Below are 20289 nucleotides of genomic sequence, written 5' to 3'. Positions count from 1 at the left end.
GGTCTTTTGACGGAGTTGGGGAATTCCGAATGAAGCACGATATCTAAGCTACATTTTACAAGAATTTGATCGTACTTACTAGTGAAATAGGCGTTATAAATCTGACTTTCAGTTACAAACTACAACAACCTGCATTATTTTCTGACAAGTGAACCCCGTAACACTTCTTTCAGCGAAACTTTATCCACATAAAGAAACGTTATTTCAATAGCTGTGCGTTGTTACTGCAGATCTTTATTTTTTTTAATAAAGTCATGAAGTGTAAGTTTAGAACAGCTTTCGGAAAATAAAAGCCACTAGGTTTGCAACAATCTACCGACTCGTTAGTTACGCTGGCTCTTAAAGCGAAGTAGTAGGGTAGAACTAATGCTAAACCAAAACTCCATTTCTGTCGAATTCGTCACACAATATTCGTGATTTCTAGTGAAATTTCTCTCAGCAACAGAAGGGTCAACAGATTTTTTTGTCACTGATAACAGCAACAGTGACATACTTTGCATATTAGACTCTTTCCGTTGCTATCATCGCTGCCGCCTTCCATCTCCAGTGCTGTTTGACATGGGTGTACCCAGCGAGGGGCGGGAGGGGACAGCTGCCGCCCCCCCCCCCCCCCCCCCCCAGAAGATATTCGCAGTTTTTCACTAGTTTACTGTTTTATTTAATAAGAAATGCTGCATGTTTTCTCGGGTTGTACAAGTGCATTCTTGTATTTAAAATGTTTACTAAAAGCAGTTTTTCAGTGGTTTACTGTTTTATTTAATAAGAAGTGCTGTATGTTGTCTCGAGCCCTTGTTTCCTGAGACTAGTATGACCTGCCCCCCCGTTACCCCAGTTCAGATCCTGGGTACGCCCTTGCTGTCTGATCCTAATTCTACGTCCCTGCGTACGTATCACCAAGCTATACATTTTTATCTGAACTGTTACATTACAAGTAGAATTAGGGTACTTTGGTTTCAATAAGAACAAAATCAGTGTATCAACGCGCATCACACTCGTTTTACTCGAAATCCCTTTTCTGATGCGCGGACGAATATTTTTTATTCTACGTAACACAACGCTAAGAAGCGATGAACGCGTAGTCTTCAGCGAAGCTTACACAGTCAAACTGAAGACAAGTATCTGCGACACCTAACTGAATGTTTTTCGTAAGTAATTTTCAAGCACACTACTAATAGTGCCGAAAATTCCGTATCTGTAAATGGAAGGAGACAAGAGACAACGAATATAGCAGAGTTAAGGCGTCACCGCGATTAAGTGCAGTTGTGTTTCACAAAGACGTCCTTCAGTAACATTAAAACAAAAAAGCTATTGTTCCGCGCAAACCTATCGTTTTTCTCTCCCTTCGGCCAGTTATAATAAAAACCATTATACAGACGTAGCATTAAACCACATGCATTCGCACCAGTCTCTAAACTGTTAAACATAGATAAGCCCGAATGGTTGAAGAAAGCGACTATTTTACTGTTTTAAAATAATTATTTGGTGGTCTCATTAACTTCGAGCCACATGGTCTTCCAATAAAACGGATTTCATCTAATCTATCGATAAGGGATCTAAAGTGATGCACTACGTGATTGAATCATGAAGTTAAATTTTGGTGAACTAGCGTCTAGTCATTCACAGGAGTAGGGCCCTACATAATAATATTGCATGACATTGCACGAAAAATCAAGAAATGAGAAAGCCAAGTAATCGATTTGAGAAATACGAAATAAATGCTACAACAATATATGGAACCAAACGATGTAATATTATTTGGCGTCTGCGTAAAGTCTTTTCGTAAGACACTGAAACCTCTTGCTCTTAGCTACAGCCGTTCACAAAAGGGTAAAGCTCTAGAAGCTTTTATCCTGATGAAAGACTTAGGGCGCACTTCACGGAATGACGCACGTCAGACTGCTGGAGTAAACTGCAAACGAAGCCACATTAAAGGAAATGTATTAGAGACGTTTTAAAGATGTGCAGTGTTTAGTTGAAAAAACGATGGATGCGAATCGTGAAGACAAATGCATTTTCCATGCAACTGATCTACAAATTTAGACGGCAGAAATACAACTATGCCTTTGTTTCCTTTTCAAGCGCTCCCGCGAAAGATACGGCACGATAACGACATGTTCCATTTAGTGTTACGCTTGTAATATTTCCGTAAGACTTTCCATTTCCCGTGAGTGAGGCCGACGAGGAAAGTAACACAGCGCGATGGTGCAGTGCTTATTATCTTTACGTTACTTCATTTTTCATGTAAAGATATGATGTTTTAATTATACATTTTATTGAGACAAAAGAAATACTTGAGAAAGTTTGAGAAAAAAACCTGCTTGTCGAGTTTGCTCTTTCGCAAGAATCTTAACAATATTTAAAAAGGTGACACTTTGAACATGTACTGTAGTACAGCAACTGGCGTAAATCTAATGATAAAAAAATGATGTTATGCAGGCGTATAGTAATAGAACTACGATATATGAACCTTGGATTCATATTGATACTGATACTTCGCAAAGACAAAACTACTGTCTGGAAAATATACGTTTGATTTAATATGGAGTCATTGTAGCAGATTAGGGAAACAGTGATGACACGACGATGAATGACTCGTTGCCACAAGTATTCTTTCAGTTACAATTTACTAAAGTTATTGTTCCTATGCTATCACTTGGTAGCATGATGGGTGTTCGAAAGCAAGGGCAGTAAGTCGGTAACGTGCATGGCGCTGCAGCTACTTACGAGGAAAGCGAAAATTTGCAGCAAGTCAGATGCGAGCGACGTGTTGACGATGAAGAGACGCTGGTAGTAGTGCAGCCCCATGATACGTGGAGGGCTCCACGTGCGGCGTGCGCCGTCGTCATCCATGTGCCACCTTGAGGCGACGCGTGGCGCGCGCACGGGACGGGATCAATTTTCCGTGCACGTACGTTCCTGCTCTTCCATCACGCGTGTCACTCAAAATGTCAGCTGCCATCGTACGTGCGGCAGCCAACGATATTAACATAGCTCTACGGGCGTCACCAAGTTCTGCTCTTACGCGATGCAACAGACAAGTGCAGATGAATACTCACCAGAGCAGAAATGACATTTGAAATCCTGCCACTATCACTGTAGTTATGTTATTTTGAGAAGATAGTTTTCCTTTACATTAGGTTATCTTGAAGTAGCATTCTGTGTACTATAATGTAAGTAACGTGCGGCATACGTCCAAAATATAAAACATGATAATCTTTTCACAGATGAATTCAAAACAACCCAATTCCTCTGCTAAATTAACTCGGAAATTTGAATTTTGATGTGAAACGAGAAGCTGTAAATGAACGTATACGTTACAAGTTTTTTACAAATTAAATTACACTAATAAGTTGTATAAAAAACTGTACGAGCGAACAACATCCGGCGGATATATTGCACAGTAAGCAAAAGTCACACAAACAGGTGATACAACAGACGTGTAACAGAAAGGCAGTTCTGAAACTTGCGAACATGTTGTTACACCATCACGTTCAAGTCGCTACAACATTTGTAATCGTTCCTGTTGCAAACGGACAACACGCAACACAGCCACGCAGGTGATCCGGTATCACCGTTACGCACATATCGCAACGACTTCTGTAGCTGATGCACAGGAAAACACACACGTCACAGGGCGCAACGTCGCTCTGACTTCGACGCCGGTGCGCAGGAAGCTTCTTCGACACAGCTCGCACAGAAGCAAGTAATTAATCAAGCCGGGCACAATAACAAAAGCTCCGTCGGCTGTTCCACATTTCGCGGGGTAGGAAACGCCACAGCACATGCGCGTTGGTTCATGATGAGGGGCGGGGCGACGTCGGCGGCGGCAAGGACGCCGCGCGCGCCAGCACGTCCGAGCGGCGTCGTTCGGAACTACTTCGCTGTGAGAGCCGAAAGCAGCGACTGTGACGTCACCTGGCCGGGCTCGATGCGACGCGTTGGAGGACGCCGAGGGAAGCAGAACGCCGTGTCATCCCCACGGCGCTTACAGCAGCATAGCAGCTCGCTTCCAACCCTTAGCCGACAGCGTTCGATCAATCCGATTGGAGAGCTCGCGGTGCTGCCCCGGGAGGAAAGGCTCGTTGCCGAAATGACGCTACCTGTTGAACACGGTCGCTCACCCTTTCGACCGTTCCTCGCGCTAATATGCGGACAGATAAACAAATTTATGGGCAAAATAAAATGATTTAAGTGGCACGTTTTCAGTCTTCCGCTGCAACTAATTTGTGTTGCCATTCCCGGGGAAGTACGCAGCCCATTTTCTTTCCGATCACCCCTTTCCCCCTCGTCTTCCACCTGTTAATAATAATAATAATAATAATAATAGTAATAATAATAAGAATAATAATAGCCATGTGTTGGATGCGTCTTGATCGATGTGTGGCTGTGTTAGATGATACGTGTGCTTGCTATGTAGTGTTTTCTTTTTCCAATTTACTTTCTTCGTATCTGTTGATGTTATGTGATCTAAAGGGTTGTAGAAGTGGTTATGAAATTGCAGTGGTGTAACCGATGTATTTACATGAGTGATTGCTTTGTGTATTTTGCTAGTTTCTGCTCGTTCTAGAAAATTCTTGTTATTTGCTTATATTTCATACAGAAGCGTTTCCACTAGAAAATCTTACGTACCAACTAAGTTTATCTTTCCATTAAACAAATCACAATGTAATAGTGAAATGAGGTTTGGAAGCTTTTCGTTGACACGACTTACATGTACGTTACACAGCGACTGGATCTCTGAAACTTTCCAAAACAGCATTGTGTGTATCAGTCGAAATCTGTCGCCATCGATTTCGAAGACGCTGGTAAGACCAACACATGCAAGGAGCCCATAAAGGAGGTTAATAGTGGAGAGGCCCCTGTGAGGTCCGTTTCACAAAAGAGTGCATTTTAGATTGGTACTGTTGAAGCATAACTTTACTCCGAAGAACAGAAAGTTAACAGGGCACATCGGTAAGTTTAGCAAGTTATGGTTCACTTGACATCGATATCCTCAATTAAATGTCAAGAATATAATGTAACGAGTTTACAATGTTTGCATAGCGTGACAAGTTCTCTTTCATCCCCATTGTACTCCCGATCTCTGAACCAGACATAGAATATGTATAACATTAGCCTCCTTGAAAACGCAAGAAGATACGTTCTCATTCTCTACTCATGAGTTCCTAAAATGCGAGTACTGCAAAGTGACACAGGTAATGTCTACAAACATGTAGTCTTACCAAAGAATGTATTTGATTATAGAAATCAAGGTGTTTGTGAAGCACAAAGGCTTCGTTATTGTGAGCGCCTACAGAGCATAAGCGCCTACGAACATCGACATGAGCTTTCTAATACTCTACCATTCCGCTTTTTTTATATATTTCCTTAAATATAACATTACATAGCGCCCCGAAAAAAATCCATCATTGAGTATATTCCAGGGCAAGAAATGATATCTATTTGAACGTTATATCAGTTTCATAATAAAAATCATGGTATACTGAGCCTAAAGTGTTCGTAGAATTCAGAACCGAGATCTCTTACGACTGGTAAACAGCACGTCGTTGAAGACATGCATACACGGGATTTCCATGTCTTAAGAACAGCCCAATTACCCTTAGGATTATTTTTCTGTCTATCCATTTTGTCGCATTTACTACATCCAGAGCAGGATTACACCTCCGTGCCGCCCGCATTGTCCTCGCTGCTATTGTGAGAAGGTAATATCTTGCAAGCCCCACGGCCAGCCTCTCTTTGTAACACACCACATCCAGTGAGCCAGAGATTCGTTGCTGGAATGCGTTCCCTCTCTTCAGGAGTAAACATTTCTATCTTTAGGTGCATTAGTCATTCTCTGATCCAAGGCAGCTTCAATATTGCGGTTACTTCATACCTAACATAAAATTTCAATATGACAAACATGAGTTGCGTTGTTCCTAATAAAGGAAGTGAAAAAACCTCTTATTCAAAATTTTTAGCAAATTATTTCATTTCTACGATTCATTTACTGTATTATACGCAATGTTTATTTTCTTATAAATACAGTTGTTCATTCAGTTTCTCCACCAAACATACCCAGGGAACCTGCACAACTACTAGTGATACTATTTTTTGTCAAAATTCCTATTGAAACTGCAATAGTTGCTGCTCGTAATTGTGACCGAACAACATTTGCATGAAAAAAATTATAACTTCAGTTTCGCGGAGCCCAGTGATAACTTTGGGAACGCGTCAGTACGGATATTAAAAATACATTTTTATTAAGTATTGATATGTAAATGTTTAAACTTTCTAAATTTAGGTATTCACTATTTGCGCAAAACTCTTGAAACTGCACGTTCTTGGGACTTGATTCAACGTCACGTCGAGCATCGTTTTGAAGAGGACAGTAGTCCGTAGTTCTTGTTACACCTTTCCTGTCTTCAATCTGTATTATTACAATATACTGTATGGTCTGTAATAGTATTACCCGTTCTTAACGCGCGTGATGTCGTGTTCTTTCCTCAGTCCTATGTAAAATAACTACACATTTTTCTTATACAAGGACCCAGTTTCAAAGTTTCCATTAGATACTGGTAATGTGTAACGCTATAGTGGAACAGATTCATCAGCTTTTATTCGCCAGTTTACTACAACAGTTTACTACAACAGTTTACTACAACAGTTTACTACAACAGTTTACTACAACAGTTTACTACAACAGTTTACTACAACAGTTTACTACAACAGTTTACTACAACAGTTTACTACAACAGTTTACTACAACAGTTTACTACAACAGATTACTACAACAGATTAGTATAACAGATTAGTATAACAGATTAGTATTCGCCAGTTCCCTAAAAAATTTGATCTCAACGTTTTTTTATTTATAGTTTTCGTTGACTTTACCGTTGATTCTTGGTGAAACGTGATTACAGCAAAAACACTCGCTTTTTGCCACTGTTTCACTAATTATTTATTATTTTTGCTAACACTATAATATCATAGCGACAGAAAATGGCGTAATAATACGACACTTAAATTAGCAAAAATAATAAATGACCAGTGAAAGAGAGGCAAAACGTATTTGCTCTCTGTTTTTCATTCGTTCCTTTTACATCAGAAAACGAAGTAAGATAGTCGTTGCTCAAAATGTATGAATCTCTCCCAAGGAGCGAAACTTTTCTTCGCACCGCTTGCCAAAGATCGAAAGAAAACGATAATTGAGCACACATACGTTCTGAAGTATCTTTAACACATCGATCGAAATACAAATAGTTAAATCTGACAGGAAATACCCACACAAATACGTTTGGGAAGCATAGCACGTGTTCACTTTTTGGCAACATTCGTAATAGGAACAGTTCACATCAGAGAGAGGAGGAGAATAAGTAACAAATTCCTCCAGTGGGAAGACCACTACGTGATGGGCGTAATAAAACTGGCCCGGAAAATATTTCGTGGACCATTCGATAGGCAATCCAACTTACATTACCTGCCCCTGGTGTGGATGATGTAAGTTGGGTTGCCTGTCTTAAGGTCGATTAACTATTTTCTGGGCTTGTTTTATTACGCCGACCCTGCAAAACACTAGTTGGAAGTGGTGGTGAAAGGCATCGACACTGAACTACTTGAAAGATCTGTTACAGTATTTTTTTAACTGGTTCACGAAAATGACGAAAAACAAAAACAATAATGACGGGGATGAGTGTTCTCGAATACTGCCTAGTTTGTTACCCACAGTACAGTCTCGCTCGATACCACCCACGGCATGCAGTTAGCTAGAAGCAATTTCGAGTGACAAAAGTTATTTGAGCTTCTTCATTAACCTTCGTGGCAGAGTCACAGAAAGAAATTCCAGTTGGAAAGGGAAACGGATGCCGCGTAACTTAATATGACTGAACTACTGTCCACTGCCTTTTCTAACACTGAATTTCCCTGTATTCAATTTACGTGATGGCAAAACACAAATGGCCTTCCTTGGATCGATATTACACTATCAAATTTCCTTTGAGAAAAAAATATGATCAAATATTCATCATTTTTATTTGACAAAGATATCTGACGTGGCGCTAACAGGAGAATTACACTGTCATCAAATTGCCTTTGACAAAGATCTTTGACGTCATAGTTCCTTCAAAATGGCCAACGAAGACTTATTACTGCACTGGTCTGCAGTTGCGTGTACCACAACTGTAGTGTAATTGCATTTTCAACAGGAGCAGAAGAACAGGAAACGGGAAACGGGAATGTACTTGGATTGGTTTTAAGGCGAGATGCTAAAGTCATCCAACAGAATCTGTCACGGATGTTGCAAGTCGAGGACGTTGTTTGAAAATTGCTTGCGAATGGATGAGAGTACATTTCAATGTGAGCTCAAGAATGCGACCCATCATCTTACGAAGCAGAATACACACCTCACACTTTATCCGCGAAAGACAGACGTATCTTGAACACTGCGATTTCTTGCAACAGGAGAAAGCTACTCTAGTTTCTAGTATAGCACTCGAATACCACAGCGCACAACGACGAAAATAATACTAGAAGCGTGTGTAACTATTTACATAGCAGTGAAGGAGAAATATCTGAAGGCAAATAACTGTTTGGCACATACTGCAGGCATTAAGAAATACTTTTATTTCTACAAAAGTTACAGATTTTCTCCTTTATATCCCAGGGGTCCACCCCGGCCGTAATGGCTAATGGCTTCCGCAATTTTTATAGCCCTCGCTTCTATTTTTATATTCGGGATGCCGCAAATTATGAAGTGTTTCACTTGTCTCGTAAATTTCTATCAATTTCGTTGCAGATGCGACGCACGATATAAATTTCGAAGCCATATTGATAAACACTGTATTTCAGACAGCTACGGCGAATCTAACGTTCCATTGGTTACGTTTATACGTGCAAAAACAGAAGATGAACGCTTTCTTTTATCAAATCTAAGACGAGGCGCTAGATTTGAAGAAAAATTATCCGTAGCCTAACTTTTACAAACTTCCTTATTACAGTACCGACAAGTTGGGAAGGTAATACCGGCCTTAGAGTCTACCCGTGATGCACACCTGTGACAAATTTTCGTTGGAGCTTGGCTATACGGTAGTCATAAGCAGCATTCCGCAAATATCAGTACTTTCAGCCAACAGCATCTGTTTCATAACTTTTCAATGTGCGGAGCGCGTTAGAACTTAATCGTCTACAGACGAACGCGACACCGATAAAAGACACACACCTTGTTGACCGGTGGCGACCGTGCGGCTCCGCGAACAAGTCGCAGATAATGTCGCCGAAGCGCCCCGTGCAAACAACAAATTGGGGCTGCAGGCCCAGTCGCCACGTTTTCGACCGTGCCTCAAGTTACGTATTGTAAGTCTCTTCAACCTCTAATTCCTCAGCAAAACGGTTACCGCGATGGTCAAAGACAAATTCGAGCTTAATCCCTCCGACTGTAGTTCCGGCGAGTGCGTAAATCATCAATCTAAACTCTTGTTTCTTCTCGTCCTCAGCAGGATCCCTTGTACAACGGAGAAGTTATTCCGCAGAGTAAAAATTTCCTGTTGCACATCGGTCTAGTGACATCACTACCTGCTAACTTGAACTCTATGTCAGGAAAAGAAGTTTGTGGACTCTCAAAATTTTTGTCCCCAGCCCCAGCTCATTCGTTGTTGTCGTTGCAAAGTGAGGGTCTTTAAATGAGACGGGAGAATTATGGGAGCAGATCATATTGCCAAATGCTTAAGTTGACCAGGGATTCGTCTCGAGTACCAGAACACCTGAAACATAAAAAAAACGACTGTCCTGGAAACGAATTATCGTCTTCGGATAGTAACATCAGCATATCCTGTTGATCCCTCGTTCCACAGATTCGTCGACATGCCCTGTTGCCTGCAGGCTTGGCACCGCTTTCGTGGACTCTTCTTAGGGCTGCTACCACAGCCCAAGACTTCGAATGCTATCGCAAAAACGCTAAAGCTACCGCCATCGATCCCACTCACGATGTGCACAGGCCACAGTAGGGCTGCCTTGCATCAGGCTTCGTGCGGATATACACTCGTGTTCATTAAAAAACAGAAAACCTTGAACGACTAGAGATAGAACGTTCGTTTTCACAGGGTATGTACATTAGTACTTTCGGCAGAAACGATTAGCATTTCAGTCACCTCGATTCAGCTTGTGTCTTGTTGCCTTGTGGACGCAAGATCCGCCATGGGCGGTGATAACTTGTTCTATGCTTGATGGCATCGACGCGTATAAGGCGCGAATGGCGACGCCTTGGTATAGCCATACTTGCTGCATTCATTTCTTTCCATAGGTCATTTGTGGTGGTTGGCATTGGGTCACAGCACTGCACTCATTTTCGATCGGCGACAGGTCTAGTGATCTGGCAGGCCTGGCGAAAAGGCTGACATCCTCTGACACCAAGAAGCCAGTATTGGCGCAGCAGGCACCGTCTTGCTGAAAATGGCGTCTGGGGGTGTTGTACAGAAAGGTGAAGGCTACGGGTCGCAGGATGTCATTCTCGTAGGTCACCCTGCTCACAGTGCCCTGTACATGCGCGGACTGTGATTTGTGGTTGTATCCAATAGCACCCCACACCATCAGGCCTTGCGTTGGTGCTGTATGTCTTATGGGAATACAGTCACTGTGATGCCGCTCCCCCTTTCTCGGGCGAATCAAAATGCGACCATCATTTTCAAACAAACAGAACCTGGATCCGTCCGAAGACACTATCTGCTGTCATTCCTGTCCCCTGTGACGTCGTTCAATACACCATTGTCGCATAGAATGTTTTTGCTCATTCGTCAATGATAGGCAGAGGAGTGGACGACGCTCACTTAACCCATGCTGTAATAAATGGCGACTGACTATCACCCTTGATAGTGGACGATGTGTTACACTGTTCTACTGTTGCGCCACAGCCGAGGAGTACGCAGATCTGTCCCGCAATGCCATTCGGACGACGGACGAAGTGTCGATCTTCTCATGGGCTGGTCTGGATGGTGTGACCTGACGCATTGCGTCGTGTTCTGAACCCTTCCGTGAACCATTCGGCACACACCCGTTGCACTGCCGAAACACTTCGTCCCATACGACCAGCAGTTTCCCGGATGGATGCATCACATTCTCTCACACCAACAATGCGCCCTCTTTCTTACTAACTTACGTGACGGTATGGTTCGCGCATACGTCGTGAAACATCCTGCACGTTTGTTCAAGTAAAACTTATCCACTATCTTCGGTTTATGGAGACAACGAGAGCTCCAGGCACATTTTACCGGTAGGTGGTGTTGCGACGCGATATAAAGGATGACCATGAATCCGCGGGCCGACATGGTTCAAATGCTAATCATTTCTGTAGAATATACTAATGTACATGTCCTGTGAATACGTATCAACTTACTTCATCTAGTCGTTCAAGGCGTTCTGCTTTCTCTGAACATGAGTATATGCAAGCATGACGGGTAATTTTCATCTACAAAGAAATGTCAGTTACCAGAAGAGCAAGAAAGCAAGAGACATACATGGGTTGGACAAAAAGCAGTGGCAACACTGTTCAAATTCATACCAGACTTTATCTACAGAAGTTCACCGTATTACATGCTGTCAACATAGTCGCCCCACATATCGATCACGTTGCGCCATTCAGACAGAAGACGTCGTACACCATCTGCGCGTACATCCCTGTCGATGACTTGCAAAAACTACCGTCTGGCACAGATGATGCTTCCTCTTGTGTTGTAGCGCATGCCACGAAGAGGTTACTTCATTTCGGCGAACAGGTCGTAATCGCACAGACTCATGTCGGATGAGTAAGGTTGATGTTCCATTATTTCCCACCCCAATGTACTCAGGAGCGCCTTTAAGGGGTTCGCCTTGTGGCATCGTGTATCGACATACTTTAAGGGATGATGGGATGCAGTGCCAGAGCCGGCCGGAGTTGCCGAGCGGTTCTAGGCGCTACAGTCTGGAACCGCGCGACCGCTACGGTCGCAGGTTCGAATCCTGCCTCGGGCATGGATGTGTTTTTACTCTCTGCTTAAAAGCACAGTTCTGTGAAACAGTTTGTGAAGAAATTTTTGAGTTCTTCAGCAAGGTACTACTTCTTCTCATGAAGGAAACGAACCCTCTAAATTTTTAAATTTTCTGAATGGAATTAAGTCCACCCACACAGTTCTCAACTAGCAAAGAAGATGATTTTGCGGCACAACGTTTATAGAGGGGCCACTCTCATGCACGGGTCATTCTCATCAGGCATTTCATGTACACTGTTGGATACAGGCCTCCTTCACACTTTTACATGTCTTATGGTCTTCAACGATATACAACTTTTACAAAAAGGTAAAAGCGGGAGAGAGGACTAATGAAGTCACTGGTGGACTATAAGAATCTATGGTCCACGGTACTTGGAAAAACAAATAAATCATTTGAAATTTGCCTTAAAAATAAACGATTAATATGAAAAAATATCATGAATACTACTTACAAAAAAGGAATTGTTCAAAGAAAGTTCATCATTCGTAAGACTACCACTGAATTGTTGCAGTCGTTTTAAAAAAAAATACATAACTGACGCAGTACTCAAGATAGACAAAAATGCAATGATTATTTTATTTCAGTAAAGGTCTGCGTCATTCGCTGACTGCTGAGTATGTGGAATCCCTTCTCAATGCAGTTACTTCTAGGAGTGTCCATAAATGTTCAAATGTGTGTGAAATCTTATGGGACTTAACTGCTAAGGTCATCAGTCCCTAAGCGTACACAATACTTAACCTAAATGATCCTAAGGACAAACACACACACACCCATGCCCGAGGGAGGACTCGAACCTCCGCCGGGACCAGCCGCACAGTCCGTGACTGCAGCGCCTTAGACCGCTCGGCTCATCCCGCGCGGCTTGTCCATAAATCTCCGGTATCATTTCAAAAAGTCATGCCCTGGAAACTATCAGAGATAGAGAATCGTTGTTTGTAGTCAAACATTTAGCATTTCTTAAAGTTCTTCTCCTTCGTCTTATGTCGTAGATTTGTCTTTGACTGCATCAAAATGACGACAGACCAGGTGCATTGTCACGTTTGTTCTGCAGAATCTGCATCTGTGACAACGGTACTGTGAATTATCGATGGCAGTAAGAGAAGATACCATCGGCAAAAACAAGCATAATGACGTGGTTCAAAAACTAAACAATGTCACAGAACTTAAACGAAGCGGATGTCCCCCGTGTGTCTGAAGCACATTCTTATGGAGCACAAGCTGCACTTCAATGCATCCCCCAGAAGTAAATTCGTCATGCACCATGCAAATTGCAGAGAACAAGTCAACTGTCCACAAACCGTTACATAAGAAGTTACGCGTTTTTTGCGTACAAAATGCGAAAAGCCCAAGCATTGCTGAAATAATCGTCCTCTGCGCCATGCATTCGCGTGATCCGTGCTGACCTCGATAGGACTCAACTAATGTCTGAATTAGTGCTGGAGGAAATTGACGCCATGAATCCTGCAGGACTGTCCATAAATCCGTAAGAGTATCGGGGGTGGGGATCTCTTCTGAACGCACGTTGCAAAGCATCCCAGATATATTCATAATATTCATGTCTGTGGAGTTAGGTGGCCAGCGGAAATGTTTAAACTCAGAGGAGTGTTCCTGACGCCACTCTGTACCAATTCTGGACGTATGGGGTGTCGCATTGTCCTGGTGGAATTGCCCAAGTCCGTCAGAATGCGCAATGGGCATGAATGGATGCAGGTGATTAGACAGGATGCAGACGTACGTGTCACCTGTCAGAGTCGTATCTAGAGTCATCAACAGTCCAATGTCTGTGATGACAGGCTCAGGCGAGATGTAAAGATTTGTGTCGTACAGTCATCAAGGGTACACGAGTGGGTCTTCGGCTCCGAAAGCCCATATCGATGATTTGTTGAATGGACCGCAAACTGACCCTTTCTGATGGCCCAGCATTGAAATCCGCAGCAATTTGCGGAAGGGTTGCACGACTGTCACATTGAACGATTCTCTTCAGTCGTCGTTGGTTCCGTTCTTGCAGCATCTTTTTCCGGCCTAAGCGATGTCGGAGATTTGATGTTTCACCGGATTTCTGATACTTACGGCACACTCGTGAAATGAAATGGTCGTACGGGAATATCCCCACTTCATCACTACCTCGAATATACTGTGTCCCATCGCTCGTGCGCCGACTGTAACACCACGTTCAAACTCACTTAAATTTTGATAACCTGCTGTTGTAGCAGCAGTAACCGATCTAACACCTGCGCCAGACACTAGTTGTCTTATACAGGCGTTACCGATAGCAGCGCCGTATTCTGCCTCTTTACATACCTCTGTATTCGAATATCCGTACCTACACGAGTTTCTTTGGAGCTTCAATGGATGCTGTAATAGACAGACCGGTACAGTATAATTTCGTGCAAACTCAAACGTTGTAGAATAATTTTGTACAGTTCACTGTTTGTGATATGTCAGTCGTCCATGCGGATATCTGCGACCATAGCGAATCTGTACATCGTGTTGAAAAGTTCATGACGATGTTTTGCTAGCAATGCCGTAAACCACGTTGGCAACGGATGAGCACTTTTAGACAGTCTCATAAAAGGACTGTAGTCAATGAAGTGGTCGACGTTTCTGTTTCACCAAGGACTTTACGTCTGAGTATTTTTAACCATCTGTATAATCTTCAATGATATCTCGCACAGCAGCATAAGGAACTTTAGGCAGAATTTATGTCTACCCTAAACAAAGAAGACCTATGAACATATGATTCCACGGAGAAAAGCAAAAAAACAATTAGGTCTTTAACATCTGTAACCCTCATAAAAGATATCATCGACAGCAATTTAGTCTGTGAAGGAGAATTTACAGGTGTCAAATAAGAAGGAGAATTATTTTCCTTTGACTGTGTTGTCAGAACAAAAAAAATTCGATAAACAAAAGAGCCAATGTTCGAAAAATGATATCCAATATATCTGAAAATGCCTGGCGCAGTTTAAACTTCAATATTGTGCAACTCTAAGGCCGCAGGGAATATTTTGCTGCGACTAAGCGTCGGCCTGACAACTTGTTTTCTTCTCATTATTGTTCAAAATTTATTCCATCTCTTATTGAATCACTGTTGCACCTAGTACATTGATATTGCTAAAATTTTCCCGGTTCTCCTTCACGAACCATTACGACAAGATGTAACAGCAAATCACTTTTTTCAAAAAAGTCGCTTTTCCACATATGGACGACGTATTTATCTTACATACTTTAACTACGGCAACGTATAAAACTGTACTTTGATAGGAAAGGTAGAGGGTCACCATGATATCATCCTGCTGCAAATACCGTACCAATTTTCATACTAGGTCTCTAAGGAATAATAAAAATCAGCTACGAATTAAAGAATGTCAATCGGTGGTAAACGAGGCTTTTAGTTCGAATGTATGTCCTTCGGAACAATGTTATGCTTCGGACTAGCTTTAAAATATCGCAGCCTCCCCAAGCAATTATCGCAGCTTTTCAGTCTGCTTCTTTGGCTGACTACTACTTCTTCCTTGCTATCTAACCAATGTATCATAACTTAAAAAAGAATGAACAGGAAAAAGTATTGGTTTTGTATTTGCTTACATATTATCGAGTCTTCCAGCGCATGTATCACAGTTTTCAACAGAACGCAGTTCGTAATAGATTTTCGATTTTAAGCCATCAGAACATTATAACTAAGAAACGACTGTAGCTTATGATCATGTACCCACTGAGGTAATGACATTGGGCGAAACAATTCACAAGTACTATAATATGTACTTTCATGTATAAAACGGGAAACGTAGTTTCATTTCAGACTACTGACTGCGCATCAGTAGATGTTCGATAACTTTATTGTCAAAAGCTAAACGCAAGAGAAAAAGAGGTTAAATTTTAACTGACGATACCAGCGTCGTACAATAAATGACTGCATCGAAAAAAGTAATAGACCTTTTAAAAACAGACAAAATAAATCAGCTATTCCATGACGGATATCTGAAACATCGATCCCTCCTTTTTTGAGTCTGTTACATCATGAGCATTTACACAATTCCGGAAAACAAATGCAACACCTTCAAGGATTGTGTTCAGTGGCATCTGGGTATTATGTGTGTGGCGTTAGTGATTCATCTGTCATGATCATTGGCGATCAAAAGCTGCTCACGAGGCCTGTCAGTGCACACTCTATGTGAACTCTGCAGGCAAGAACTACGCTGAGTTCAGAGGTAACCAGTGTTTGCAAACATCATATTAGGTTACAACAATGCCCAGCTAACGAGTAAATACTCCTGTTGAACAACTCCAACCATTTGAAAGGGGTCGCATTAGGGGCCTGCGAGAATCTGAATGGACGTATCGACAGACTGCCGCACATGTTGGACACAATGTATCGGTTTGTGTCGCTGATTTCAACAGTGGTCTGTGAAACATTCCCACACTGGTGCACCACCTTTTGGACGCCTGTATTCGTACAGACGTACGTCGAATTCGATGCATTGTGCGAGAAGCGATGGCTGACCGACCATCATACAGAGAAGAAATCGGGGCTCATGTTGAAACTGCTATGTCACAGAAGGCCACTGGGAACCGCCTGCTTACAGCAGGACTATGATCATGAGTGCCTCTGGCCCGGTCACTGCTGGCATCACGACACCCTTATCACAGGTACTCTGGTGTTGTGAAAGAGTCGACTGGACAGTGGAATGGTTCTCTATTGTTTGAAATGATGAAAGTAGGTTCTGTCCGTATGCGAGTGATGGACATTCACTAGTACGGCACGTGGTGAGTGGCTTATTCCGAAGTGCATTCGCCCAAAACCCGCAGGTCCCCTCGCAGGCTTCATGGTGTGGGGTATCCATCACTTAAACTCGCAGTCACATCTGGTGTTTCTGCAGGGAGAAGCAACCAGCGCCTGCTACATTGCACACGTTGTTCCTCCTCACGCTTCTGCCATTTCATTAAAGGAAGGTGATGTACTTTCACAGGATCACAATGCACATTCACATATGGCTGTTGCGACACAACGTGCTCTTCATGGCGTACAACAACTGGCCACGCCAGCAATCTCACGAGACCTCTTGCCATTCGAACACGTATGGGAACTTACTCTTCGGAGCCTGCAAGAAGCATTGCCAAACGGCAATGAAGAGTGCAAGGGAATTTGTGCAAAGCTTTTGGTAAAGAGGATCGTAGTAGGTGGAGCAGGAAACAGTCTAACTCAGAACAGTATTTTACAGCTTTACAAGTGCCCTAGAAGAAATAGGAGTAGCAACTACACAAACAAATGTGAGTTTTGTGGAGGTCCTGTAGCGCCATGACTGGTCCTGGGTTAACACTGCTGTGAGATGTGTGAACACTGAGTTGAGCAGACTGCTGCTGACTCAAACGATATCGCATATGAGTTCAGCGCACTGGGAGAGGTTATTTCATCAAAGTATTCGAGGACTGAGTAATAAGGTAGAAGAGCTTCTTGCTGTTTGTACAATTTGGAGACCTGTTGAAAAAAATGGACATCCTGTGATTGTCTGAGTACCACGTAACCAAAAGGGTTAGAGGAGTCACATATGAAAGATGCAGAACTAATACGGGCAAAAGAGTTGTTACGTATATTAAGACAGAACGTAAGTCCAAAAATATTCAGACAATTAGATTTTGTAGTGATCAGGACACAGAAGTATGTGCTGTGAATTAATACTGAAAAACAGTTCGCTTCTAATCGTAAATCGTAACTGTATTCAGATTCCCCACTAGCAAATTATGAACTTCTTATGAGGAATCTAATGTGTTACCTGTCAGACAGCAGCAAGCAGTTAATAGCCTGTGTTGACTTCAACGTAGATTTTCTGATAGATTCTGGCTGGAAAAATGACCGGGAAGTTTTATTTCGATCCTACACTTTGATCTCAGTAATTAACTGTAAAACATGGGTGGATGAAGACAGGACACTTATTGATGTTTTCTATGGTGTAGCTCAAAGCAATAAAATAACTGGGTAACCAGTAAAAAATGCTCACTCTGATCACGATTCACAGTTACTTAGGATAAATAACATAGTGCCTTAAAGTACGAATACTTCTCAGGGGAAATCAGTTACAGTAATTAATGACTCCAATACAAATGTCTTTAAGATTAGTTTACAACAGATGACTGGGAATGAAATTTACAGTGAACCAAATGCTAACACAAAATTTAATCCGTCCCATGATAAATTCATATTATTATTTGAAAACAGTTTTCCGCATAAGCTAATCAGTAAGGACACTAAACAGTCACATAAAAAACAATGGATCACTAGAGGGATTTAAGTATCTTGTGAAAGGATAAGTGAAACGTATTTTTGGTAAGAACAAGTAGAGATCCTGCGGTAGTTACACACTACAAAAATTAATGAAAATTATAAAGAAAGGTTCTTAAAAAAATCAGGGAACACGCACGTAATGTCAGAAAACATAATTCTGACAAGAGACTTAAGGCAAAACGGAACGTGGTGAAATGAGAGACAGGACAACCAGCCACAGAACAGGGTAACATCACTACTGAACTGAATGGAAGATTCACAGGTAGCTAATGTATTTCATAATCATTTCCTAAATATAGTAGAAAGCATAGGGACAAATAATTCACGAGAAAAATCACAGCACTACGTTGAAAAAGTAACTCTCATAAGCTTCAATAATATGACTTTATCACCAACTTCCCCATATGAAATGAAGAAAATTATATATTCCCTCAGTTCCGATGGTGTTTCCAATAGAATACTAAAGATTTTCTCTCGTATAGTAAGCCTGGTGTTATCTGAAATGCGTAATGCATCACCAACTCAGGGCCTTTTTCCACAGAGACTGAAATATGTAATCGTCAAAATTATCTTTAAGAAAGGGGATTAGAGAGATGCCAATAACAAATGACCTGTTTCACCGCTGACATCATTTTCCAAAATTTTTAAGAAGGTGATGTATAATAGAACAGTATCTCACCTTAGCAACAATAATATCCTCAGCAAATCACAGTCTGGCTTTCAGAAGAGTTGCACTAAGGAGAAGGCAATTTAAATGTTCACTCACCAGGTTTGACATGCATTAAGTAACAAAATAGTGCCAATTGGTATTTTCTGTGCCGTGTGAATCACACTATCATTCTGGATAAATTAAGTTTTATGGGATTGCCAGCCAATTGACAATGCCAGTTCAAACCGAAAGAACGCAAAAAATTGTGCTCAGTAATACAATCAATAAAGTCCAGAACATAATTCCGATGGGTCAATCTTAGGTCCACTATTGTCTGTCACGTATGTAGATGATCTTCCGTCCAATATACAATAAGTAGAATTAGATCTTTTTGCAGATGACACTAGTACTGTCATCAATCCAAGCACACAGACAGAAACAGAAGAAATGGTAAACAAAGTTCTTAAAAGTATGGTTCAAATGGCTCTGAGCACTACGGGACTTAACATCTGAGGTCATTACTCCCCTAGAACTTAGAACTACTTAAACCTAACTAAACTAAGGACATCACACACATCCATGCCAGAGGCAGGATTCGAACCTGCGACCGTAGCGGTCGCGCGGTTCCAGAATGAAGCGCCTAGAACCGCTCGACCATCCTGGACGGCACTCTTAAAAAGTATCATTGACTAGTTTTTTAAGATGGTCTCATCCTTAATTTTAAAAAGACACGACATGTTCAGTTCGGCGCATGTTGGGGTAAAACACCAATTGTAAGTAGAGCACAAAGTGACGAAATAATAAATACAGCGGGAACTTCCAACATTCTTCTGCGTCCATATCAATGACAATTTCAGCTGGAATAAGCATATTTTGGAACTCGTAAAACACCTTAGCTCAGCCACATCTGCACTTAGAATCGGTGCAATTCTCGGGGAGAGACGAATCAGTCAGTTGACATATTTTCATGCAAGAAAGTCATATGGAATAATGTTCTGGGGTAACTCGTATTTAAGAAACAACTTCTTCGTTGCTCAAAAACGTGCAGTAGGAATAATATGTGATGCTCACACATCCCATCTTGTAAATATCTGTTTAAGGAGTTGCGCATTCTGACTACTGTTTCATGATATGTTTATTCCCTCGGTAAGTTTGCTGTAAATACTCCACTGCAGTTCAGAAGGCGCAATGATTTACTTAATTACAACACCAGAAGAAAAAAATGACATTGATTATTTCATATTAAGGTTGTCTCAAGCACAAAAGGAACTTCATAATGTTGCAACAAAATTTTTTGATCGCTTACCTAGTGAAATAAAATTTCTGACAAAACTGAGAAAGTATGTTCTTAATAACTCTT

The 20289-nt window shown here is 41.7% G+C and overlaps 1 protein-coding gene across 1 annotated transcript in view; it reads right to left on the bottom strand.

Annotated features, from left to right (window-relative positions):
• LOC124769265 (peripheral plasma membrane protein CASK-like) overlaps positions 1–20289 on the bottom strand; it is a 698413-nt gene that overhangs the window by 224465 nt on the left and 453659 nt on the right. The window lies entirely within an intron of this gene.

Source organism: Schistocerca piceifrons, chromosome 1 (genome assembly GCF_021461385.2).
Source record: "Schistocerca piceifrons isolate TAMUIC-IGC-003096 chromosome 1, iqSchPice1.1, whole genome shotgun sequence".
In the NCBI taxonomy this organism is placed as follows: domain Eukaryota; kingdom Metazoa; phylum Arthropoda; class Insecta; order Orthoptera; family Acrididae; genus Schistocerca; species Schistocerca piceifrons.
This window is presented reverse-complemented; position numbering and strand designations above follow the sequence as displayed.